This window comes from Pinus tabuliformis, chromosome 1_1, assembly GCF_031772625.1.
Source record: "Pinus tabuliformis cultivar Carrire ecotype Pingquan chromosome 1_1, CPIR1, whole genome shotgun sequence".
Classification (NCBI taxonomy): Eukaryota; Viridiplantae; Streptophyta; class Pinopsida; order Pinales; family Pinaceae; genus Pinus; species Pinus tabuliformis.
Window position 1 is genome coordinate 467,681,670 of NC_142297.1, and position 27,126 is coordinate 467,708,795.

General features: G+C 37.6%; 1 long non-coding RNA gene across 1 annotated transcript; it reads right to left on the reverse strand.

Annotated features, from left to right (window-relative positions):
- Nucleotides 1-8,203: 8,203 nt before the first annotated feature.
- Nucleotides 8,204-26,685, reverse strand: LOC149213777 (uncharacterized). The gene is made up of 3 exons (XR_016250358.1): nt 26,402-26,685; nt 26,248-26,318; nt 8,204-8,320 (listed from the first exon to the last, which is right to left on the reverse strand). It is a non-coding gene; the product is annotated as an uncharacterized LOC149213777 (long non-coding RNA).
- Between the last annotated feature and the right edge of the window lie 441 nt (nt 26,686-27,126).

Here is a 27,126-nt window from a genome sequence, read left to right on the forward strand (position 1 = left end):
GAAGTTCCACCTGAAAAACCACTCAGAACTGGCCAAAACTAGACCATACTAACTGCTCCATGGTCAAGGTGTGATGCATACTAAAGAGGCCTTCTGTAGGGTGCGATGAGCGAGAAAGGACAAATGGCTAAGACAGTTTGCTAAGTGGATGCTCATAGAATCTTCTAGAAACTTCTCCTATGACACTTGCCTCTCTGAATTCGCCCAGGGATGAGTAAGAGATCAATGAAATCTCCAAGTGGAACCAAGAACTATCAGTGGAATGAAACTAATGAAAAACCTAGAGCTGTCTCACACCCTTGCAAGACATCTATATATGGATCCCTCATCTGAGAGATCTAGAGGCTAGAATTTTGTAATTTGTAAGGAAGTGTTGTTGGTTTCTCTTTGAGAAGAGACATTGTATTGTTGGTTGATCTTGCTTTTCATGAGGTGAAGAGGGCTTTGATGCTGGGAGGATGATGTTGGATCAGACAACTAGGTTGTAATCCTCTCTTCTATTATTAATAAAGTTCTTTGAGTTTTCCTCCATACAATCGTGTATTTGTGAATCTTGCTATTTGTGAATGCAATTGTATGTTCAATGTATTTCTGACTCTGCATTGTTTATAATATTATAGATTGAGATGCTTTGATGGTGTTTTGTTACTTTGTCTCTACAGGTATTCTCTAAAGAGGGACAAGTAGGAGAGGCATGACAAGCTCTATCAAAGGGAGAGAGAAATCAAACAAGGAAGTCAAGCAGAAGATCCAGGTTGGTCCCTTTGCTTCTCTCTTACCTATCATAAATAAAGGAAATCGCAAAGTGCTTTGATTGTTTGTTTCTAAGATAGCTACCCTTCTTAGTGGGACTAGCAGATCGAAAAGACACTAGTTTTCCTGGAAACAAAATGGTGACTCCACTGGGGAACGAATAGTTTGTTTGTTTATTATTGTTGTTTGCTTTATAAACTACAGACGGAGCTTGAAGTTAGCCAGATAGCCTTCAAACGGCTCTTGCTATGCAATTGAAAAGTAGATGAATGTTGCTTCAGTCAATCTCCGGGTTGGTTTATGAACTGAACATCTGACTTACAAGCATTCTAAATGCCCTTGTGGTAGCTCAATAACCTCCTAAGATCATACCCCTGTACTTTGTTCTTCACTGTTCATAATAGCTCAGCCTAAATCCCTGAACTCAGCTGCAAATTTGACCAAAAACCCAACTCAGTTTCACTTCCTGGCCCATCGCACTATCTGTAACTAGAAACCAGTATGCATCACACCTCCCGTGTGTAGTAGGTGAGATGCATCCCTATTTCTGAGAAGCACAGGTGCGATGACTAAGTAAACCTATTTCCCTCTTTCAAATTTGGTTTTTTTTAGTCCTTGTTTTCAGCGTTGTTTGATTGTGTTGCTACTTATGATCAATATCTCATTGCTGAAGCCTCCTTCCTTTACATTGTTCAGCCTCCATTGATCAGGATTTGTAAATATTTTTATGTATTTTTTTCATCATTTACAGTCCTTATTTGTCAAAAGTAGCTTAATCGAACTGTCATTTTTTGATGCAAAAGTGTCGTAACTGTCATTTTGAGTCAAAAAGAAGAGTGTCGTAAAGTCTTCCTCCTCTAGATAGTTGATTGTACTTTTGTCATTGTATTTGATTTGAATTGTTAATATTTGAAGTGTCGAAAGCAGTTTTCTATTTGAAATCGAAAAGTGTCATTTTAGTCTTCCTTTTGTTTTGAAAAGAAATTGTCGAAATGTCACTTTGAAGAAAATATTTCAGATCTATACTTAGTTTTCCTTTTTGGCATTCTCACATTAAGGAAATGAAAAACAAATACATGCATTTGCATTTGCATTTAGACTATGTGCAAAAATGATTTAGGAAAAGTGCATTTAGTGTGTGCTCTTTGCTCTTTGTTGAAAGAATCTTAATCTTCTTTCCTTAGTAGCTAGGATTTTCATTGCTAAAAATAAACGACTGCTTATCATTTTAGATTGCATATTTAGGAATTTTACATCTACATCACGCAGTGAACCTTGAAAGACAAAGTTCTAAACAAGAATGGTGCTTAGCTTCTCTTGGCTTGCAAGGAAGGTGATGAATATTTTGGGCATGATATATCAGGTAAATTGTTGTCAAGGTGGAGATTTTTAGAAGTTGCCAACTATTTCCCTATATTTAATGGGATAATAGTTAAGATTGGTTCCTTTGGCTTAGTTTGTTTTTCCTAATCTAGATTTTTAGCAAAATCATATAAAATAAACTTCTTTGTTTTATGTAAAAAAAAAATTATGTAACTGTTTTAAAATTTGTGGGTGGATTTAGAAAAAATCTCACAAGTTTCTATTTAACCATGTAAGGCTATATAGGCAATATGAAAAACATAAAACAAATAGAGAGTGGGTTGAATGGTGGAATAATTTGGCTGTTGTAAATATCCTTTGAATAATAAGAATACATTTGATTATTCAGTTATCTTATTTACTTGGCATTATTTTTTGCAATTTCAATTTATTTTTTGTTTATGTGGCACTCCATTACCAACCATTGATGTGCATGAACTATTAATCATGTAAAAATCATGATCATTTTCAGTGATTGTGCGCTGCTCGGCATAATGCATATGATAACAATATATCTTGTCTCCATGTTTTGTAGTAGAAAAATAAATGTACTTTGAATCAACCAATTTTATATGGTGAAATAAAGAGATTTTTCTGGGAGCTAAATGTCGATGATTACTGAATGTGTAACATGCAATATGTGTTGAGTGGAGTGGTTGGTCGTAAAACGCTAGGTGCATCCTGCTGCTTAGAGTGTCAAGGTTAGTTCAAATAGTCAAATAATTAAACAATTAAAAAATTCAGTGCATTTATGTAATGAGAGGGAAATAATATAACATAGTTATTTGATAATATCAAAAAACGATGGGCATGTATCATGAGCTTTTTGGATAACTATGTCTATAGAAATAAAGTGAGCTTTTTGGATAACTATGTCTATAGAAATAAAGTGAGCTTTTTAGATAACTATGTCTATCTGAGAAATCTTTATTTCAATCGTTGATTTTTGGAATATTCTGGAAAGAAAAGTAAAGTCTCATTCTTATTTTTATTTTTCAAAAATATTTTTGGAATCAATGATTAAATTGTAATCAAAGTAATATTTTCATAATTTTAAAATAGCAATATGATTTCCATTTTTTTCCCCTTTCTTTTTAATGTAAATATTGTTATCAATTAAATTGACGGTAATAAAATCTCTTAATTTAAAGTTTTTAAAATGTTCAATATTTATCATAAGAAGACTTGTGATAAATTTACAGATATATAATTTGTTAATGAAACATTGACGAAGAAAGTAAAAAAATTAAAATATGAAAAGGTTAGCCAAAAAAATATTCGTAAAAAAAAACAAAAAAAAAAAAACAAAAACTTATTTAACACGATCAAAATATTCTTAATAATATTAAAAATATATATAAAACACATTTCCAATAATTTTAATAAAAAATAAAGATAATCTTTTTTATTATGTCACTAGCATGAACATTTCTAAGAATTTTAATCAAAGAATAAAAATAATCTAAATATAATCAAAGAATAAAAATAATAATTTTTATTATATCACTGTCATATCGCTGTGATATATAGTGACTATGTTGGAGCAATAGTTCCACCTTGCCAAAAAAACATATTTTATGTTTTTTTCACATGATTCAGTTTAGGTTTAAGCTTTTTCTTACAACAAAATTTTGTTGACATATTCCCATACACAGCACGAGGGAATATGTTAGCCACTCATTGCAGTTACTCAGAATTGGCAACAAATAAATAACATGCTATCGGGTTTTAATTGAGCCACGGTTGTATATGCCCACCATTCGATTTTTCAAAATCGAATGGTGAGCATATGCAACCAGCCCTCCATTGTTAGCCACTCATTGCAGTTACTCAGAATTGGCAACAAATAAATAACATGCTATCGGGTTTTAATTGAGCCACGGTTGTATATGCCTACCATTCAATTTTTCAAAATCGAATGGTGAGCATATGCAACCACCCCTCCATTAAAGCCCGATAGCATGTTATTTATTTGTTGCCCTCATAATTGCCAATACTCGAGCTTCTGATGAGCATGGAACCAATAGCTACCCATTGTAAAACTCAAAATGAAAATAAATGTCTATAAATGTGTTACTACTTCGAATGATTTGATTAAAAAAAAAACCGTTTGAAAATAATTTATAAGAAATAATTTATTAAAAAATAAAATATATTAATATTTATATTATTATATAACTTTTACGTTATATTATTTTATATAATATTTTGTAATTAAAAAAATTAATTAAATTTAATATATTTAAAAATGCATTTCATGCACTAGGTCCATATGAATTACCATTAACCTTGCTCGGCCATTTTTATATGAAAGTATAATCTCTTAAACATTATTGTAACCTCCTCATTGGAAATTGCTCCTTTATCCTTACCGGGTAATCATGTAATGTAACCAAAATAATACGCTGCAATGTTTTGGCATCCGTTTAATAAACGTGATATTTCATTTTAGGAATTAAATAAAAAATAAAAAATAAATATTTTATTTTAAATTTAGTCGATGTTTTGGCATCAGTGTAATAAATGTGATATTTTAATTTAGGAATTAAATGAAGAGTTTAAAATAAATATTCTATTTTAGATTTAATCTTTTTAGTTTAGATTTAGTCCCTTGATAGTAAGTCTCTTGATCGTAAAAGATAAAATATGGAAATTATCCTGGGCGCATGGCACGTGATATATGCATTCCATTAGGATATTAGCCATCTATTAATTCACTATTTGATCATAAATAAATTAAATTACAGTTTATAATGTATAAAAATATATTTTTTTGGATATTGAAGATTTTGATCTATGTTTTTCGAACCAATAAGTGTGGTTCATCTTCAAAACAGGATGTCATATATCTGTCGAATGTCATCAATCACCTATGGTGGATTCAGATGAATTGGATTCTTTCTACTAGACGCCACGGACCCTCCTATGCAGTGTTCATTGAAAATTGTTGGATTGGATTTCTTCTACTGGAATCCACCGACCCTTCAGTGCAGTTTTCATTCAAAATTGTTGTATGCATTTCCCTGAACATGTACAACAACCTACAATCTCATTTGCACCATCCATACCAACCCTGCTTACCCGTGTTCAAATTGAAATGTCAATTTGAATTCGATTCTTATTCATAGGACATGTCACTATAAAACTTATAAAAAATTCCCATTAATTTACTGTTCAGATACAAGCCAATCGACATCAAACTTTATTCCAGAGATACAAATTAGAACACAGACTTTTGAAAACGAAGGCCATTTCCATTAATAATCTTTCTTTCTCCTCGAAACCTTAGGTACGTGGACTAATATGGCTAATCAGCTTCTTTTTAAACAATCTGCTCACATGAATTACTAGTTCAAATTCAGATGCAATGGTTGTTGAGCCTCCTTTCGTTTTTTTGTATTGTTATGTTTGTGAGTTTTTTCTCTTATATGTCACTTCTTGCATATACATATCCCTTTGATTGGATCTAGTTGTTCCATTTTAATAATCTCATTTCTGAATCTCATTTCTGTCTTATCCCTTTGATTGGATCTAGCTGTTCCATTTTAATAATCTCATTTATGTTTTTTTATCCACAAAATCTACAACAACTTTTGACCATAAACCATGGAGAGAATCCGTGTAACTATCAGTTGAAACAACTCACCTCTGAGGATGAAAAACATCCTTACACCTATGGCATATAAAGTTCTTAAAAATATCTTGAAAAGTTTAAAGGCCTTCATTATTTGTTATTGAATTGCTTGATTTAATTGTTTGATGTTCCTGCTGACTAGTTAGTTTATCACTCTTGGTAGATTTTTTTCCCTCTGTTTTTTTTGCTGTCTTTTTCTCAGGAGAAAAAAGTCCTCTATGACTGAAAAATATAAAGATTACATCTGATAATTCAACATATAATCAAAGATGCACAAGTTCAACCAGCAAAATACCTCTCCAAATCATTACAAAACTACTGAAAGACAGAACAATCATTGGTTCAAAGGATTACAAGAGAAAAACTACCCTATACAAAAGTTCACTATACACCTCACAAAGCAATCACCGAAGATGTGAGGATCTCCTCATCCCCATGTCTGAAAACTCTCAAATGGACAGAGCCTAGATCTCTTCCACAAGCTTGATGGGATAAACAATTTGCCTCTTCGTTGTGCTTAGATGTTATAAAAGTGTTTTTAAAAATCTGGTTTAAATGGTTTGTCCATAAAACTTTCAAACACTTGTTTTTAGTAATGCTCATGAGACTTGGATATGCTTAATAATGAGACATAGATATGATTAATGAACTATTTTACCTGATAATCCCCCAAAAAATAATGTCTCACTCAAATCAATAATTCTGTATCTTCCGGATAGCCTCAACCAGTCCAAAACTTAAATTAAGTATCCATAAATATGGATGTCTCCAACTCCTCCTAGAGTTGTTGCCATCAAAATGGAAACCACTTTGATCCCTGAAATTTGTTGGTTCAGCTGCATAGACCACGCTCAAATGTAATTTGATGGGTCACAAGTGTGACTATTAGACCACTGCATGGACTACTCACAAGTGTGAATGTTAAATTTCGGGTCAAACTAGTTAATTTCTTCTTTTTATTCATGGGGAGCTGAAACTTTTCGTTAGGCACCTGATATATGCGTTGTAATGCATTATTCACGATAGCTTTGACTTGGAAAGGAAAAAGTAAAGGTGGGTAAAATCCCCTTTGCTATATTTAAGTGTCACTCTGCAGCAAGTGATTTTATAAACTTTTTCACTGATCCCCAAATATCGTTCACAGCTTCTTGTGTACTTTTATATAGTTCAAAGAGATTTTTTCATGAATCAATTCAGTTCCAGTCATCCCCATGGACTTCTTTTTCAATTTTCAGTGCCCATGAAAGCACTCTTTATCCCTTTTTTGAATCAACCTAAGTTTTTTTGGCATTTTCCCATGGAAAATCTACTAGGAAAGAGTACATGAATATATAAAGTCTCTGTCTCTCCTCAGCCATTGCATGCAGTGACATTGAAATGTGCAGGATATTCTCCAAATAAGGAGATCATATTGTTGGTTTGGAAATGTAGACATGTCTTGGCTTTGAATTGTATAGGATATTTTGGAATAGAATATTCAGTAAAACTATGAGCATATAGGCGCTTCTCATATAGAACGTTTTTTAGTTAAAATATGGGTATGTGGTGTTAAAATGGTTGATTATAAAAAAAAAAGTTGTTTTCGCTGACTTTTAAGGCTGCAAAGATAATATAAGTGGTCCAAAATATTCTTGTAATCTTCTTGTTGTAAGAATACTTAAGTCACATAAAGAAACTGACAATGTTCAAATTGATTAGATCAATTTGAGCTACAACACTACTTGCCATTTAGTTATAGGAATTTAATTTATTTAATTCAGATTGAAAATGAAATATAAAGATAATACATGGTTGTCAATTGAAATTCATTTTTTTTTAAAGCTTTTCATTATGAAAGGGCTGCATAAATATTTGTCTTTCTATTTGAAATTAAGACCAGCCCTTCAAATTTGATCAGTGCTGCTTACACCAACCAAATGGTAGTGGACTTTTATTGAGTTTCATTGGTATTATGTGATCATGGTGATGTACAAAATCTGACATAGCATGTAAGACAAAGGATAAATGTGCAGTAATTGCAGATGGGATTATCAGTGGTATTCAAAAGCTCATCTGACATAGAATGTAGGACAAAGGATGAATGTGCAGTAATTGCAGATGGGATTATCAGTGGTATTCAAAAGTTTCATTGTCACTCTCAATTAATGTACTGCCACATTATGAGCCACCTGTCCTCTGGCTCATCTTGAGAGTGTGGACTCTCCACCTGGAAAAAACAATTAGGGGAGAGATTCCTAATGTTGTGCAAGGATTAGTAATTGATATAGTACTGGTCCCACCAAACCACCATAAATTGAGACTTTTGAAACCAATATTTAAACAAAAATAAATAAAATTAAGTATAAATAAGTATTAATTTATGTCCAAAATTTCCCCATACATTGACTGGGCCCACAACTGTCCATAAATAGTATCTTACTACTTAAGACTGCAAACCATATTGTCCCAACTAGAAAATAGCCAAAGCCATAAAGGCTTTCAAAATGGTCTATTCTAGAAGTACAAAGTAGCAGTCACTTCAACCCCCACTCATCAGAACTGAAGCTTTGTATCTCAAATAAATATCCCTACCTGCACATAATAAAAGGGAATGTATGTCAGCCATAACTGTTGTGTTGTTCAACAACTAAACCCCCTATGTTCAATAAATGACACCCAACCCAATAACATTTAAACCCACTTTGTTCAATAAATGACACCCAGACCCAATAACTGCAATAAATGACACCCAACTCACTCTATTTCTCATTAAAACATATCAAATCACATGGATCAACAAATAACCAATTCCCAACCATTAGATCACATCAAATTAAATCCAGACCACACATTCAAAATGAAGCCATTGCAATCCATGTGCATCCATGTCCACCAATTAAATTCAAGTGCCAAAAACTATAAAAGAAGTCCACCCACTGTTGAAGTTGCATCTTATGCTTTCAAACTATTAAGCAAACTTGAAGACAACATCACAAAACAGTTGCCAATATATCCAGGTTAGTTATATCAATTACAACTCATTCTTCTTACAGTGTTGTTTTCATTGTTTTCATTTATTAGATTTCTTACATGATCTGTTTGGCCATAACTGCTAAAAGGATAGCTGGATGGTTTCACAAATAGCCATTGAAACTCATTCTTCTTACAGTTCTGTTTTCATTTATCAGAGTTCTTACATGATCTGTCTGGCCATAACTGCTAAAAGGATAGCTAGATGGTTTCACAAACAGCCATTGAAACTCATTCTTCTTACAGTTCTGTTTTCATTTATCAGAGTTTTTACATGATCTGTCTAGCCATAACTGCTAAAAGGATAGCTGGATGGTTTCACAAAAAGTCATTGAATAAAAAATAGGTTCTAAATACAGCTATTTAGAAAAGTTAAAACCATTCCTTAAAAAAAAAAAAAAAATGAATGCCTTCAACATACTTAATTTTTTCAGTTCAATTTTCTAAAACTTTTTATGACTAATAAGTCCATTCCAAGGCTAATCACGGCTGCAAGTTGTTCCCAACATAGAATTTATGCCTAGCCTTACTATGATTATGACAGACATAGCACTCTTCTGGAGCATATGACCATATTTTGTTTGAGTTTCCAAACTAATTACTATGCCTGGAATGGTGGCCATGGACTGCAATGTAGAAGTTGCAGTACTGAGACATTTTTGGCAACGCCAAACAGCGAAAAAATGGAAAATGATATTTGAAACAAAATATATGTGCACATTTCACTTGCTTATGCCTTAGCTAGTTCCTATCCTTACATTAACGAAGCAATCATGGAAATGCATCCTTATAAGCCCAGCTTGCAATAAGGGAATTATGAGCAAAAGCCTTGGAAACTGATTGTTGAATAATGCCTTTAACTGCACTGCAACTTCTATCATAGAATCCTACTTGAAGCCCATTAGCAGATATCCATATAAAAGTTGCTAAACTGATGAACAGACAGACAATTAAGAGACTACGAAGTAATTTGCAATGAGAGACTATGAAGTAATGCAATTCGATTTCTTGTAACATACATGTTGATAATTTCCTGTAATAAAGAAGAAGTATTTTTGCCTTGTATGAAAGCATAATTTACAAATATTCTAATGTCTAAATGCATGCAATAGTTTTACAGGTTGTTGCATCTATGGCAAAAGGAAGTTATACTGCTCGTACAACGAGAAGTGGTAGGAGAGTGACAAGGGGTGCGCAGCTGCAATGCACATCGTCTGATGAGGACAGGACATCTGATGTCAATGCCAACAATGCACCAGGGAACATTATTGAGGATGACCATGTGACAACAACTAATTTTAACACACCATCAGCCACAGAACCACCATCAACAACAGTCCAAGGAGCAAGCTCAACTAAAAAGATCAATGCTATAAGAGGATGGACAAAAGAACAAATGTTAGTTGCAATTGAAGACATAGAGTTTAATGGATACTTAGTTCAGGCATTTACAAAAAAACATGGTGTTCCTCCCTCATCAATACATTATTGGATAAATGGACTGACTCATACAAAACGTAGAGGGCCTCTTACAATTATGAATAAAGAGGAGGAGGCCGAGGTGGTTGAGTGGTGTAAAGAGATGGCCCAATTGGGACATGGCCTAGAGTTGATACAACTCAAATCAACAGTTGCTCAAATCTGTCAAGGGAGGCCAAACCCATTCAAAGATGGGTTTCCTTGTAAATCATGGTGGTTTGGGTTTTAAAAAAAGGCATCCAGAACTTGTATTGTGTACTGCTGAGGGCCTTGGCAGAGACAGAGCATTAAATTTGCGCCCTACAGTTGTGCAAAAGTTCTATGACACACTTTCTAGTGCTTGCGATAAACATTCTTATGGAGCAGACCATATATGGAACTGTGATGAAACCAATTTACAGGTAGGGAGGAATTGTGGCATGTGGGTAATTGCCAAGAGAGGGAGCCGAAATGTGCCAAAGATTTTGCCTAAGAGCAGGGAGTGGATAACTATTTTATGTTGTGTCAATGCAATTGGTACTTCAATCCCAGGACTTTATCTATTCGAAGGTAAAAATTAACTGAAAAACTATATACAGAACTGTGAACCAGGTGCATGCATGGTTGCACATCCCCATGCATGGATGACTAAAGAACTGTTTCTAATTTGGCTTTTTCACTTTTTTGCATCCGTACCAGCTGGCGTCTTGCCTAATAACAGACACCTATTGATATTAGATGGCCATGGGAGCCACATGGCTATACAAACAATTGAGCAAGCAAACAATTTAGGCATCGACCTATTGACATTGCCCGCTCATACCACTCACAAACTGCAACCCCTTGATGTTAGTGTGTTTAGCCCTTTCAAGAACTATTTCAGGTCGGAGCACGTTGTATGGATGGCAAAGAATCCAAGGGTTGAGGTGAAAAGGTTTGAGCTAGCAGAGCTTGCAAGTAAAGCTTTTAAAAGGGTTTTGACACCATCAAATATCAAGGCTGGCTTTAGGAGGACAGGAATCTAGCCACTAAACTATGATGCTCTTATGCATGATACTGGTTGTAGCCAAGCGTTTCATGTGGATGGTCAGGAAGAAGGGAATGCCCAAACAGGTGTTGAAGTGCAAGAAGTAGATGACCAAGATGATGTTGTTGTAGCTAGTAATATGATTTCCCTATCTCAAGGACACTTATATGCTGAAGATGATGAAACTGTATGTGAAACACAATATAACCATGAACAAATTCGTAATAACATGGAGATCATTCCACTAACTCAAGAACATGAAACTCCTGTTGCTGATATTGTTAATGACATTGTTGAACATGCAGTTGACAATGACCAATTAACATTGCCAAGCCAAGTTACCCCACCTTCATGGCTAGCAGAAGCAATGATCAATATGAATGCACATAGTGTCTCAGCAACCAATGAATAAAGCATGAACATGCCATCACAACTAGCAGAATTGAACAGTGAAATTGTTCATTTTTTTGTGGACAATAAATCAATGGAAGAAGATGAAGGACATAATGAGGCATCAAATGAAGATAATGATATAGTTCAATCAGTTCCAACAGATACTAAAAGGGAAGTACTAAGAAATGACATGCAGGTGGGAGGGGTGGAGAAGACACTTGGACGGTTCCTAAAGCTACCATTAAAGAGAATATCAATGAAAAAAAGCAAGGTGCACTAGGTAGTCTTCGTCTAGGCCAAAGCTCACAGTTACTCACCTCAGAGGACTATATAAACCTGTTAGTTGAGTCTAAAAAAAACAAATTTGAAATGCAAGAATTAAAACAGAAAAAGAAGGATCTAGTCAAGGAGAAGAAGGCAGCAAGGATTGTTGCAGCGCAACGTCGAGTAGATGAAAGGATTGAAAGAGATAAAGCAAGGCAAGTTAAGGACCAACAAAAGAAAATGGCAAGACAGGAAAAGGAAAAACGAAAGGAACAACAAATGCTTGAAAAGGAACAAGGGATGATCAAAGATACAAGAATAGCTGATGAAACCAGGATTATTTCAAACTCATTGGACTCCATTGCAGATAATACACCATTATTCCAAGATCTCATAAACATTCAAGTGCCTCACTATCAAACTGATGGTTTACCCACTTGCCTTGTTCCTACCAGAGTTGGTGCCAATTCTCTGTATGCTCATTACACACCTCCACTTAATGCAGGGGTCAGTAGTTCAAATGTGAGGTATGGGTACTCAGTGCCTCCATGGTTGGAAGCTGTAAATTGGAATCAATCATATGGCAATAATCAACCATTTCCTAATCAACCCTTGACTGGTAGGCCAACCTACCTGGCTCAAGAAGGTAACTCGGGCAGTTTTGGCACTCAAGATTCTCAGGGCCATAAAGAATAGGGGTGTCATATGTTTTTGGTTCTAACCACATTATTGGTGGGCTCCAGTATTGTAGCAATAATGCTACAACTCCTGGAACTCCCTTCTTTAATTTTATCAACCCGGTAGTTCGTAACAAACTTGGAAGCGACGGTGCTGTATGCACAAGTACTAGCTCTTGCCGCAGCTGTCACTTGGTCAGCTGGCACAAGTCCGCTAGGGGCTCAAGCCAACTTCTATGAGCTCTTAGAAGAAGCTTTTTAACTGATGGATGAAAGCTAACTCAAAGGAAGCTAATCTACTTGTGAAAAGAAACTGAAAGCCAAAAAGAAACACAAACCCTAGCAAACCCTAATTCTACCAACTAGTCCTACTGATGCAAAAATGAGAATGCAAACTACGAGAAGAGATGCCATTACTTCTAGGAAGGTAAAATGCATGTGTCTAAGTTATCATTATTTAAAGAAAACATCTTTTTGTATTTTTGCTTAAGTTGTTGAAATTATCATGCATGTGCTTCTAACTAGTTTTCCACTGTGCAGGGATGGATCAAGGGATGAAATGCTTTGGGAAAGGCTGGGATGGTACAGAGAGGGTCTAAGGGATACCTGACATTCTCTCTGAGAGTTTCACAAAGTCTGGATGACATGCAACCGTGCTTATGAACTTCTACAGGAAGTCTGCAGGGGTTTCTACAGGAAGGTCTGTGATTTTTCTACAGGATGTTCTGAAATGGGATTTTTGAGGATGGGTGATTGATGGAAGATGCATGGATGGTTATGGAGGTAGGATGGGGGTCTGAAGTGACTCAAGAATTGATGGATGGAGTGGTGAGATGATATGTGGAAGGCTGACTTGCATCAACGAAGGTTTAGGCAATGGAAAAGCAAGAAGGTAGGGTTACGTGGCAAAAGAGCGGATGGGAGATGAGGAAACAGACTTGGTGATGGAGGAGCTGATCTGGACGAGGCTCAGATGAACGAGGAGGTGATGAAGGTGCCCTGCATAGTGTTTACAACTGAACCAACAAAGACATGCAAGAAAACAAAGATCTAGTTATAAAACCTATGACCTAGTTACTTCACTCTAATCTGACCTAACAGCAAAAGGAAATGAACAGAAGTTTATTTGCAGTGAAACCATGTGAAACAACTATGAAACTAAGTGATTATAAACCTAAACATGCATCCAAACTGATATCGAGTTCTGCAAATGAGATTCAAACACTAATGATTGCATGGTGAAGCAAAGAAAGTGTTTTTGTTGGCAGCAAGGTTACATTGGTCCCAGCTCATTATCCCACTGAGGGAGAGGTGAGATCCAAGGTACTTGATGGCCTTTTTGTAGAGCTTTTCCTTGTCAATATCCTATCAATATATGCTAACATAAACAGCTACTTTAACCATCAAAAGAAATCTAAATAATAAAGCAAGATGTAAGTCTAAAGAGCATATTTTATTTTAAGAACGCAGCAAACACATAAAGATAAACAAGGGAGGTACTGGGCGCTTGAGATGGGCCCAACCCCAATAGCTACAGCCTCCCAAGAGAGATTTAGAACTGGTGCAAAGCTGGATTCATCTTTATTAATCAAGAAATGAAAAGTTACATCAAAACTGTCCACAAGGAGAGCTTGAGAATGAGCTGAAAGAAAAGCTAATCTATTGCATAAAAATCGAATTACAAACTAGCTAACTAATGGCTAAAACAAAATGACTAACTGGCTACAAAATGACTAACCACTAGCTAACCAAAATGACTACCAACTAGCTAACCAAAATGAGGCCCCAAGCCTTCTTATTTATACAATTTGAGGACCCAACAGTCCTCCTAAAAGTTAGGGACTTGGCTGCCCAAGACCTGGAGTTAACAGCAGTCCTACTTGACTTGCTTGGCTGCCCTTGTGTTGATTGATTCGGTGGCCCTTGAACTCCGAGCTGATGGTGGACAATTCGAGGTAAGGGCCCATAAATGAGGGGGACACCTTCCTACAAATCCTCTAGCTTGTTCTCCCACGAATTTGGCTGCCAAGTGCTCATTAAGACCTTCCATTTTGTCTCCAAGTTGACCAAAAAGGCTACACAAAGCACCCATTAGACTTGTTGGCATAATGACTAACCAAATTCACTCTATTAACTTAAAAATAATCAAAAACATGCAATAAACCAATGAGAATGGTGGATTAAGTCAACTTAGGAGGTTGGATGAGCCCAAATAATTGTCCATTTTTGGGGCTCATCATCACCCCCCTACTGAAAGTGTTGCTCATTCTCTGAGCAACCAATCTCTCTCCTCGTCTTTGATGGCCCTGGTGGCCTCCTTTGGCTAACATCTCGGCTGATTTCTCCCTTGGCTTCCCTCTTTTCAAACTTTCCTGTAGAAAAAGTTCGCTGGCTTCCTGTAGAAACAGTCCTCTGTCTTCCTGTAGAAACAGACAGCACCACTGTATCTTGCTTGGCTGTGGGCGATTTTCCTTTCAGCTGGGCTGTGGCAGCCTTCATCTCCTCCTCCTTCCTGCTCTTCTTCCTCACTGCCTGCTGCTTGTAACTCTGAACATGTAACCTGCTCATTGTTCACTGCCTGCTGCTTGTAACTCTGAGCTAGTGTGATTTGATGATTTGCTTCCATTAATTAGGATCATAGCACAACATAAAATTGGAGCAATATGCCTGGTTGACCTCCATGGCCAAGCTAGGAATGTTTCCAAAGCAGAAGATCAACAAAATGCTATATGAATCACCTGCCATAATGTGGCAGCTTTCATGGATGCCCAAAGAACCCATGGGAATATGGAGCTAGGGAAACATGCAGCAGAATGCGTTTTTATTTGGACTCGTTGTATCAGCAACTTATGTGCTGCTATAAACCATTTATGCTGCAGCTGGCAAGTAGACTTATGTAACAAAGGTAAGAAATATGAGGAATTACAATGGGTGAACCTAATTGCAGTGAGGATTTGATGAAGCCAAAACTTGTAACCATTTTTCTTTTGCTGCAGAGGATGACATAAATTGCACAAGTTAACAACCACTTTACGAAATCAAGCCTTCACACCCATGTATAGGTTCACCATGCGTTGCTGACTTCTAAGTTTTCTGCATGCATTGCTAACTTCTAAGTTTTCAGCTAGCATCTCTTGAAGCAGCATAGAGGCTATTTGCTGCGTCCTCATAGCCATTCCAATCTTCTTCTACCAGAATCCTATGAATATATTGATCCACATGCAAAACTTCAAGAGCTTAATTTTCAATTTGAAATCAGTGGCTTACAGTCTTAGCTAAACGTGACACACCATACTTCTGAACTCGTACAACGGGCATCTCCATGCTTTCTGGACTGGTTGGCCATTTTGGAAGAGCTGTGAAAGCACCTGATTGGTCTTCTGACAGTGGTATTGCAAGAGGAATTATACCCCGTCTAGCATAAGGAGGGACAAGTTTTTCACCCTTGGCCATATGATAATTGTCCATCTTTCTTCAAGCTCCAAACTTGATGAAGAACCTTAGGCTTCTCTGCTCTGGAAGTCTCTGCTGCACTTTCCTGTAGAAGACCCCACTCGTTTCCTGTAGAGTGTGATTCTGCCTTGGAGTGAGCCCGATGCACGAGTGAAATTTGAGAACAGGTAGGAAACTCAGCGGAGGACGATAGATTAAGCCGATTGTGGACGCAGAGGATGTATACTTCAGTTTAACATGATGCAAGTGCAAGTTGACTAACAGTTCATGACTTCCAGCTGAGCGCTCATTAATTCTGCGTGATTTTTGGTGGAGTGAGGTGGCAGAGCATGTGCGCTGGCTTTTTAGAACTGCAGTGATGTTATGAACTGCATGTCTTCATCTATCTGTCAATCAGCTGATGTCCTGTGCACTGGAGTTCAACAGATCTACCACTAACTGTTTTTTCTCACTTGAATGACTGATCATGCTGCGTGATTTTTGCCTTGCTGAGTGCAATTGAACGTGGCTCTCTTCTTGGATGATTCCACTCATCTCATTCATTCATGCATTGCTTTGGATTAGATCTATGCAAACAGATGAACAAGGTTTAGTCACGTACCTGAAATCAAACGGCTGCTTGTGAAGCTTCTTGCTGCTGCATGCTTTGATTCTGCTGCTGCATGCTTGGATCCTTTGATTGCATGAGGGCGTGGCTGATGATTTTGATTGATTTTCCTTGTGCAGGTGTCCTCTGGCTGGATCTAAGCTGCATGCAATTGTTTTCACGTTCAGATCTGCACCTTCAAGCTGCTGCTGCTGCATGGTCACAAAATCAGAACTTGTTTTCGCCATTGCTCTCAAACGGTAGATCGGATTGATCTGAAACTTGGTGAGCATGTTCCTACCATCATGATGCATCTCCCATAGCAAATTCGTGATGAATGGATGCACGGATTTCGAGAAAAATGGAAAATGGCTGAAGATTTCAGAGGTCGATTTCTCGGAAACCGTGCATCAGAATCGGCTGAAACTGCTTGGGTAGGCTACTATCACCCACGTGCATCTCCCCATGAAACAGGTTTTGAAACGGATGCACGGTTATGGAGAAAATGCAAAAATGGTTGATGGTGATGGAGGCTGATTTCTTGGAAACCGTGCATCGGAATTGCATGAAACTGCTCAGGCATGTTTTCGTCAACCTTGTACAATTCGCCATAAAACGGTTTGTCAAATGGATGCATGGTTTTCAAGTTATGGCATAAACAAATTTGGTTCTATGGATTTTTGCCTCAAGGCTTTTTGCATGTGCTTGCATGGGATGACAAAATGAATTTTGGCTGTGATGCAGGTATGGAGATGATGGAGGAGGAGTTGGAAGATTGCATGAGGGCTTCTAAACCTTTGAGGAAGCTACCATGCTTGCCAAACCACTTTTTGAAATGCATGCCTAGTTTCCCACAATTTCTACAAGAAGTTCCTGTAGAAGCACAATGAGAAGCACAAGGAGGTGAAAACATGATGGAGAGAGGCAAGGGATGGACACACAAGTGCTTGTAGGCCTAATCAACAGATTCCCACCATCAGATTCACTTTTGAAATTGGATTTGGCTCGTCCAAAGTTTCTACAGGATGTTTCCTGTAGAAATACAGAGCTTCCTGTAGAAGGCACAAGAAAAATCACTTTGACCTTGATTTGAGTGCTCCTCCTATCATGCAACGTCCTTCTTGCAACCTGCAATGTCATTGCTGCAACATGAAATTATTCAATGGAGATTAGCTTTATTTTTCTTTTTTTTCTCTTTTTTTTTTTGAAAAACAACTAGGGCGCCTCATGGAGGTTTTCACCCTAATTGCCTGCCCTGGGCGCCTCCAAGGGAGGTTTTCACCCAGAGATCTTATTCTCTTTTCTCTTTTTTCCAACCCATTGACCGCCTCATGGAGGTTTTCAATCAATGAGCCAATCTAAGGCGCCTCCGAGGAGGTTTTCACCTTAGATTTCTATTTTCCTCTTTTTTCATTTTTTTTTTCTTTTTTTCTTTTTCTTTTTTTTCTTTTTTCTTTTTTCTACCCTACCCTACTTGAAAAACAAAATCATTTTCAAGTATAAGAATACTTCCAATGGAGCCATGTGCACATCGAGATTAGAGAAAAAATGATGTGAAGGCTCGAAATGCATGCTTTGACAGGTATCCGGATCTCAGAGACTGAATGATCTGGATTTGAAGGGATCAAACATAACTGAGGAAGAGAGTACTGCTGCAACTTAGTGACTGTCTGGAACCATGTCTCAATATAGCTTTGATATCCTTGGTTCTTTTGCTGATCTGGATCATTCTTCATGTCACCTTCTAACATGACTTTCTGATCTTCCTCTTTTTGTTGATCTTTCTCTTGAGTACATGGAGGATCTAATGATAACCATGAGGGAACTCTCTTGATCTTTGATTCTGATCTCTTCTCTTCATCAAGTGCAGCCCATGGTTCTTTGATCTCCTCTTTTGAATCTTCTTTTGTTGGATGTGATCCTTCAATGCTTTCAAGATGATCTCTTTTGTGCAATGCTTTTCCTGAGCTTTGGTGAACATCATTGAGCTCAAAAGGAGTCATTTGCACATGTTGTGCCTCAGCTTTGCAATTGGGTTGAGTTGCTCCATTGCATGGTTTTGGAAATGGAGGTATGGGTAGCTGAGTGGAGGTGTGAAATTGAGATGGAGATGGATGGCATTGTGGTTGGGTAGGCATTTGGGGTTGCCTTGGTGGAGGAGGAGGTGATGGTTGTGGATGAGCAGGTGGTGGAGGAAAATGAGTGGGATGAGAGTTGTTCCACTGAGGCTGTGGCTGAGCATAAGAGTGAAATGAATGAGCAACTGGTTGGGCATAATATGGATCTGTGAAGGAATAAGGAGGAGGTGTGAACCAGGAAGGATGAGCAGGGGGACCCCAAGAAGGCATGAAGGTGGCTTGGTAAGGGTCATAATAGGTCTCGGGTGTCCCTTGTAGTTCCTGCTGGTAGGGTATGGGTCCATGTGGCCTCCTTTGGTTCATATAACAGAGTGATTCAGTGGCTCCTTTGGCTCTCTGGTATGCAGCTTTGATTCTGGGTAAGGAAGGGCACTGATCTATAGGATGGTATTCTTCACAGATGAAACACACTTCTAGGGAGTGCATTGGACATTCGTTCCTAGGATGCTTTCTAGTGCACCTGGGACAAAAGATGACCAAAGCCCTCTTGGCTTCTTCTTGCTTCTTTTGGATCCGCAAGGTATCCAGTTGCATGGCAAGAAACTGCCTCATATCACTCTTGAAACCTTCTATCTGATCTTCAAATTCATCTTTGGACAAGGGACAACTCCCAACATTTCTGCTTGTAGCCATTTGCTTCAGAGGAATGTTTCTTTCTTCTTCTCCCCTAGAGGTTCTTTAGATATGTCTTGATGTCCACCCAGGGGTTCTTTCATCACAGCCATTGAAGAAGAACGTTGGCTGTGTGAAGCAGTGGGGGTGTTGTGCAATCATTCTTCTAACTTATCTCTACTCCTACAAAGCATGAAATGAAATCTTTTTGGTTGTTTTTTTTCTTTTTTCTACTTCTATTTACAAAACTGAAATAGATTGAACTGCAACTAACTATCTTGCTGAAATGAAAATGCGGAATTGAAATGAAAGCAGGAAAGGACTAATCTATTTTGCTCAAATGAAATTGCAAGAATGAAATGCTAGGCTACGCTTGCGAAATTGAAATGCTAATCTACGCTTGCAGAAATGAAATTGCGGAATTGAAATGCTAATCTACGCTTGCAGAAACGAAATTGCAGAATTGAAATACTAATCTATGAAAGCAAGAAATGCTAATCTACTTTTGCATAAATGAAATTGCATAAGGGAAATGAAATAAACTACTTAGCAGAAAGTTGTAGTAGAAAATAGAAGAATAGCAACAATCACCAATACTCTGCCGCTTCCCCGACAATGGCGCCAAAAAGATGGTGGGCTCCAGTATTGTAGCAATAATGCTACAACTCCTGGAACTCCCTTCTTTAATTTTATCAACCCGGTAGTTCGTAACAAACTTGGAAGCGACGGTGTTGTATGCACAAGTACTAGCTCTTGCCGCAGTTGTCACTTGGTCAGCTGGCAGAAGTCCGCTAGGGGCTCAAGCCAACTTCTATGAGCTCTTAGAAGAAGCTTTTTAACTGATGGACGAAAGCTAACTCAAAGGAAGCTAATCTACTTGCGAAAAGAAACTGAAAGCCAAAAAGAAACACAAACCCTAGCAAACCCTAATTCTACCAACTAGTCCTACTAATGCAAAAATGAGAATGCAAACTACGAGAAGAGATGCCATTACTTCTAGGAAGGTAAAATGCATGTGTCTATGTTATCATTATTTAAAGAAAACATCTTTTTGTATTTTTGCTTAAGTTGTTGAAATTATCATGCATGTGCTTCTAACTAGTTTTCCACTGTGCAGGGATGGATCAAGGGATGAAATGCTTTGGGAAAGGCTGGGATGGTACAGAGAGGGTCTAAGGGATACCTGACATTCTCTCTGAGAGTTTCACAAAGTCTGGATGACATGCAACCGTGCTTATGAACTTCTACAGGAAGTCTGCAGGGGTTTCTACAGGAAGGCCTGTGATTTTTCTACAGGATGTTCTGAAATGGGATTTTTGAGGATGGGTGATTGATGGAAGATGCATGGATGGTTATGGAGGTAGGATGGGGGTCTGAAGTGATTCAGGAATTGATGGATGGAGTGGTGAGATGATATGTGGAAGGCTGACTTGCATCAACGAAGGTTTAGGCAATGGAAAAGCAAGAAGGTAGGGTTACATGGCAAAAGAGCAGATGGGAGATGAGGAAACAGACTTGGTGATGGAGGAGCTGATCTGGACGAGGCTCAGATGAACGAGGAGGTGATGAAGGTGCCCTGCATAGTGTTTACAACTGAACCAACAAAGACATGCAAGAAAACAAAGATCTAGTTATAAAACCTATGACCTAGTTACTTCACTCTAATCTGACCTAACAGCAAAAGGAAATGAACAGAAGTTTATTTGCAGTGAAACCATGTGAAAAAACTATGAAACTAAGTGATTATAAACCTAAACATGCATCCAAACTGATATCGAGTTCTGCAAATGAGATTCAAACACTAGTGATTGCATGGTGAAGCAAAGAAAGTGTTTTTGTTGGCAGCAAGGTTACATTGGTCCCAACTCATTATCCCACTGAGGGAGAGGTGAGATCCAAGGTACTTGATGGCCTTTTTGTAGAGCTTTTCCTTGTCAATATCCTATCAATATATGCTAACATAAACAGCTACTTTAACCATCAAAAGAAATCTAAATAATAAAGCAAGATGTAAGTCTAAAGAGCAGATTTTATTTTAAGAACGCAACAAACACATAAAGATAAACAAGGGAGGTACTGGGCGCTTGAGATGGGCCCAACCCCAAGAGCTACAGCCTCCCAAGAGAGATTTAGAGCTGGTGCAAAGCTGGATTCATCTTTATTAATCAAGAAATGAAAAGTTACATCAAAACTGTCCACAAGGAGAGCTTGAGAATGAGCTGAAAGCAAAGCTAATCTATTGCATAAAAATCGAATTACAAACTAGCTAACTAATGGCTAAAACAAAATGACTATCTGGCTACAAAATGACTAACCACTAGCTAACCAAAATGACTACCAACTAGCTAACCAAAATGAGGCCCCAAGCCTTCTTATTTATACAATTTGAGGACCCAACAGTCCTCCTAAAAGTTAGGGACTTGGCTGCCCAAGACTTGGAGTTAACAACAATCCTACTTGACTTGCTTGGCTGGCCTTGTGCCGATTGATTCGGTGGCCCTTGAACTCCTAGCTGATGGTGGAGAATTCGAGGTAAGGGCCCATAAATGAGGGGGACACCTTCCTACAAATCCTCTAGCTTGTTCTCCCACGAATTTGGCTGCCAAGTGCTCATTAAGACCTTCCATTTTGTCTCCAAGTTGACCAAAAAGGCTACACAAAGCACCCATTAGACTTGTTGGCATAATGAATAACCAAATTCACTCTATTAACATAAAAATAATCAAAAACATGCAATAAACCAATGAGAATGGTGGATTAAGTCAACTTAGGAGGTTGGATGAGCCCAAATAATTGTCCATTTTTGGGGCTCATCAATTATGATGTGGATTTTGGATGGATTGTATCTTTTTCTTGTCACAGAAACATTTTGGCTTACAACCTAGGTTGTTTTATTTCATAATGTGTGTGACATTGTAGCCAAAATCCATTTTAGAAGGAACATCTATAGTCTATTAAATAAATCAGTCATGAGAACTGAGGTATATCTTATATAAATTGTATAAAACAACTTTTCAATTTGACTAGCCTTTGTGACCAGTGCTCTTTTTATTAGCAAATCTATCTCTAATCTTATGTCTACGACTTAAATAAGTTTATTGTAGTTTATATAATACAGAAAAATACAGAAAATATGAAAGTTTGAATGAAAATTATACGTGTACATCAATGTAAATCCAAGATTCCAAACCATTAGAGACAATTGCTCAAGTTGAACTCTTTGCTCAACTGAATTTATATCCCAAGATGGACTCCTTAACTCATGTTGACCTAGACTAAAATATTCTCTGATGTTTTATGTAAGAACATTCTGTAGTCATCTCTTTGGTTGATGTTCACAATATTCTAAAACGTGGCTATAGTTGTCCATAGCTTTCAAGTATATTCCATAGAATCCATGTATGCTAAGCTCTGACACCAAATACTTTGAAGATATGTCAAATATATTCACAGCCAATATTAATAATGCAAGTTGGTTGTTCCATCAGCAAAGATAGAGTATTTTGGCCTTATAGAAACATTAGGGATAACATGTAGCTCAATAGACAATTGAATTAAAACAACACCATAAGATAATCAGTGGTAGGGTCATCAGGCTCTATCCAAAATTCCAAGTCTGGATAGGATATCTAGTCAGCTCATATAAAAAGGATGAATTGGAGAAGAAACTTACTGAAATATAATTCAAATCAACAACCAGTTTTAAGAAATTGGTGAGGTTTCGAGGAAAAGCCAGGACCATTATCTGGTAACTCAACCCAACAGAGGTAAAGATCTTTCAGGAAGATCTTAACCAAAGGAAAGTTCTTCATATCCAAAAGCTTGAATAAATTGTGCTGGATTGAAAAAGAGAAATGCTCTTTCTTGGTTAAGGACTGTTACATCCAAGCATTGCTCAAGGGCTACCAGCGAAGAAAAAGATTCCTTCTGGACCAGAATTTGGAAAAAGAGGATTTGATCAGAGATAGCACATTTATTGGATTAGGCTGAGACTTTAAGAGTACAAAGTGATTTCCCAAGAAGATGGATAGGTTAAGGAGCCACAGGGAAAAAATCTATTGGAGCTATGCAATCAAGGATAGCTGACAGGTCCCCAGGAGAACAATGGAAACCTCCTTGGAAGAAATCTACAGCCTGAACTTTGATGCAGCTACAAAAGGAAATCTAGAAAAAGTTGCCATTGAAGGGGTATAAGAGACAGTAATGTACAATGTGTGTAAGGAAAAAATAGTAAGGAGGGAATCCATCTTATCAATTGGCTAGCACTATCTATCCCCAAACACCTTGGAGGATGGGGATTTAAAAACCTATCATGGTTTGCAAAATCTTTATCTCTAAAAAACATGTGGAGAGCCCTGTTCGGTGGGGGTCTATGGAGTCAGATTATAAAAGGAAAGTATTTAAATCACAAGTCTATAGTGGACTAGATCAAAGGATATGAAAAAAATTTGGTCAAAGGAGGCTCCATTGTCTAGAAAGATCTCACTACATCTTTTCCCATTCTCTTTAACTAGCTCGTTTGGAAACTTGGGGATGACGAACAAAGAGTCCTGAGTAAGGACCCTTTCATTGGAGAAGGTCACGCCTACAAGTTTTCTCTAGAATTAATTAACTATGTTAATCCCAAAGGAATTGTCCATTTACATAATATCAAAACAAGTGGCTCCTCTTTGTCGTGCGGAAACTACTAGCTAACCTTATTAGAGTTGGGAATGGAAGGAATCCCAATAGAGGAATGGAAGAATTTTATATTAGAGATAAACCTAAATGGAATTAGAGTAAACAATTCTGAGGACACTAAAAAATTGCTGCACATTTATCCATAAATCAACCATTCTTCATGAACTTCTTCAACTTGACCTACAACCTAAAAACAATTAGCATAAATGACTAAAAATTGAACATCATTGCTGCACATTTATTCACAAATCAGCCATTCTCCATGATCTTCTTCAAACTGACCTACAACCTAAAAACAATCACCATGAAAGACACCAATGCTCGGCATTTATGTATAAATCAACCATTCTTCATGATCCTATTTAAACTGGCCTAAAACCTTAGATTATTAACTGCAATAAAGCATTTTCATAAAAATAATAAGTTAGAGGCATGCAAGAAACCAAAACTCTGCATTTATCCACAAACCAGCAGTTTTTCATTATCCCCTGAAAAGTTATATACAACCCTTATAAGATTTTAAGGCTATAGGAAATACAATCGTTCATTATCCCAAACCATTACAAAATTGCTGTAGGAAATACAGTCATCCATAATCCCAAGCAGTTACAACTCATTTTATTTCCCTCGTCTCATCGTCACTCTTTATGCTTTCTCTTAGCCATGTGAACTACTTCTCTGCACCAAAAGGATAAATTCCAGCTCTACACTGCAAAGATTCAGCAAAACCCACATTGCAAAGACTTGTTCTTTCTATAACTCTAAGGATTTCAGATGTAAAGAGATATAAAAGATAACAAATTTGATTTAAAGATATAATAACAGAAAAAAAATTGGATATACACTAATTTTAGCACCTGCAAAGAATAGTAGGCTATTATGAATGGGTTTGTGGCTTTGGCTGCAAGACTTTGAGCCTGCGGAGGCCATTGAAATAAGATTTTTCCTTGGATGCAAGGCTAGTTAGCCCATCAAGTTGCATTGGTATGTAGGCCTCTTCTTCTGCTTTTATGTTTTGAATGGACATGGGGGTTGAATGGGAAGCAACATGCAGCTGTAATGAATGCATAAAGAGCTTGTGACAGGCAGCATGGTGGAGGGCTTGAGGGTAATGTTAGTAAGATAGTTTAGTTGAAGGTACAGGACTTGAATATTTGCGGAGACAAGCCTGTTGGTGAATTCTTCAAGAACTACCCCTGTAAAAAGGTTATCGTTGAGGTATGGACTCTAGACGTAGGCCAGCTTTGGGGAGACCTGGCCTGTGAGAAGATTATAGCTGAGGTCCACCGTTGGGATATTGACTTGAACTTGGGGTACAATGGGTCCAGAAAAAGAGTTTCTCTGCATTTGAAGAGACATGAGAGGGAAAGTGAACAAGATGGAAGGGTCACAAAGACAATCACCCAACAATGTAAAAAAGTAGTTTCATCTTCCATTTTTTTCCAAGTCAAAGACAAACGCTGAAGCATAACAAAATCGCAGATTTTAGTTTTTACCCTTTGCTTATTCATCTTTTTCAGATTCCTTTTTGATGTAATATTCACTCTTAACTAAATCTAATTTTACAACAAATGTATTTTGCATTTTACAGTGACAAGTTTAAGAGGGTTTCGAGGGTTTGTTTGGGGTCATTGCTATGATGTTCCATTTTCCCTTTGTCTTTCTGCTCGGGGCCGGTTGTTGGGCGAAGCCCTCCGCTGAAGAAACTGGATGTTCCAAGTGAAACCTAATGACTAAGCCATTTTGGAGGATGATTCAAGAAAAATACTTGACTATGGAGCAGAATTTTAGAGCTATGTACACAGACAATGCTCTAATATCAATTCTTCTTTCTAAGGCTCTTCACCCTAGAGGATTTTATTTATGGAATTTGACAATAAAAGAACAAAACTTGTTGGCAGAAAATGCCTTTTGGGTCAGTGGCAATGACAAAATAGCAAGATTTTTAGATAATCAGTGGCAATGGATTAGGGTTTGCTGCTTCAAATCCCTGGAAGCTCAATAAGCACGATAATAGCGAAAATTTCACAAATACCAGCATGAAAAGCCACAAACAACATCAAAATATCCACAAAAAAGGGATGAAAGATCCCTGTAACCCTAAACCCTCAAAACTTGCCATAGAAAGTTTACAAAGATTCCAAATAGAGTTGTTTGTGTTGAAAAACACAGAGAAATTGCTGGTAGGATTAAAATCCTACCGGATAGAGGCCATGGATGGTCGTCGACCTTCTCCGGAGCTCGCCACACCTTCGCCAAACTTTCTCCACACCTGCAACGAGAAGAAATAAGCCATTAGACAACAGAAAAAAAAAACCAAAAAAACTAGCACAGAACAACAAAACCTGCAATTACCTCTTAAAAAAAACCTTCGACCTCGAACTCGGTAAAACTACAACTGGCTCCTCCCCAAACAACAAAAACTGCAAATAAGACCACCACCAAAGAAACCCTAAACAATCGGCGGTCTAGAACAACCAACAAATCCAGGCAGAAAACCACAAGAAAGCCAGAAAACTTGTTCCAACCATAAACCCTAAACCTCGAACAATGGTGGACATCAGCACCTGCATACCAGATGAAGCGCGCAGGTTCTGGGGCTGTTCCGCGCCATCTTCGGCAGAGGGCTTCGCCCAACAACTGGCCCTGAGTAGAAAGACAAAGGGAAAATGGAACATTGCAGCAATGACCCCAAACAAACCCTGGAAACGGCGTGGAAAGGATAGTTAAGTACATGACACGATGCCCAACACGTGGACCTCCACGGCGGACAGGTGTCGTACGGTCTTCACGAGGGTTCACATGGCAGCAGGTGACGTGGCACGGAGGGTGCACAGGTAATGGCGTCCCTCCCCTATGTTCCATTTCATTTCATTGTTAAGAGGATAACGAAGATTACAATAACATCGCACTGTATCCTTAGATTTAAACCATGTCCTTAAATTTAGGTACACATGCCCAAATTCTTATAGCGGTGTTTGCATAACCTTTAATTTTAGCAAATCCAGAAGAATTCGAAAGCAAATTAAAGCTGATTCAGATGCTTAACATAGACAGATTGTGGCAAAACCATTAATAGA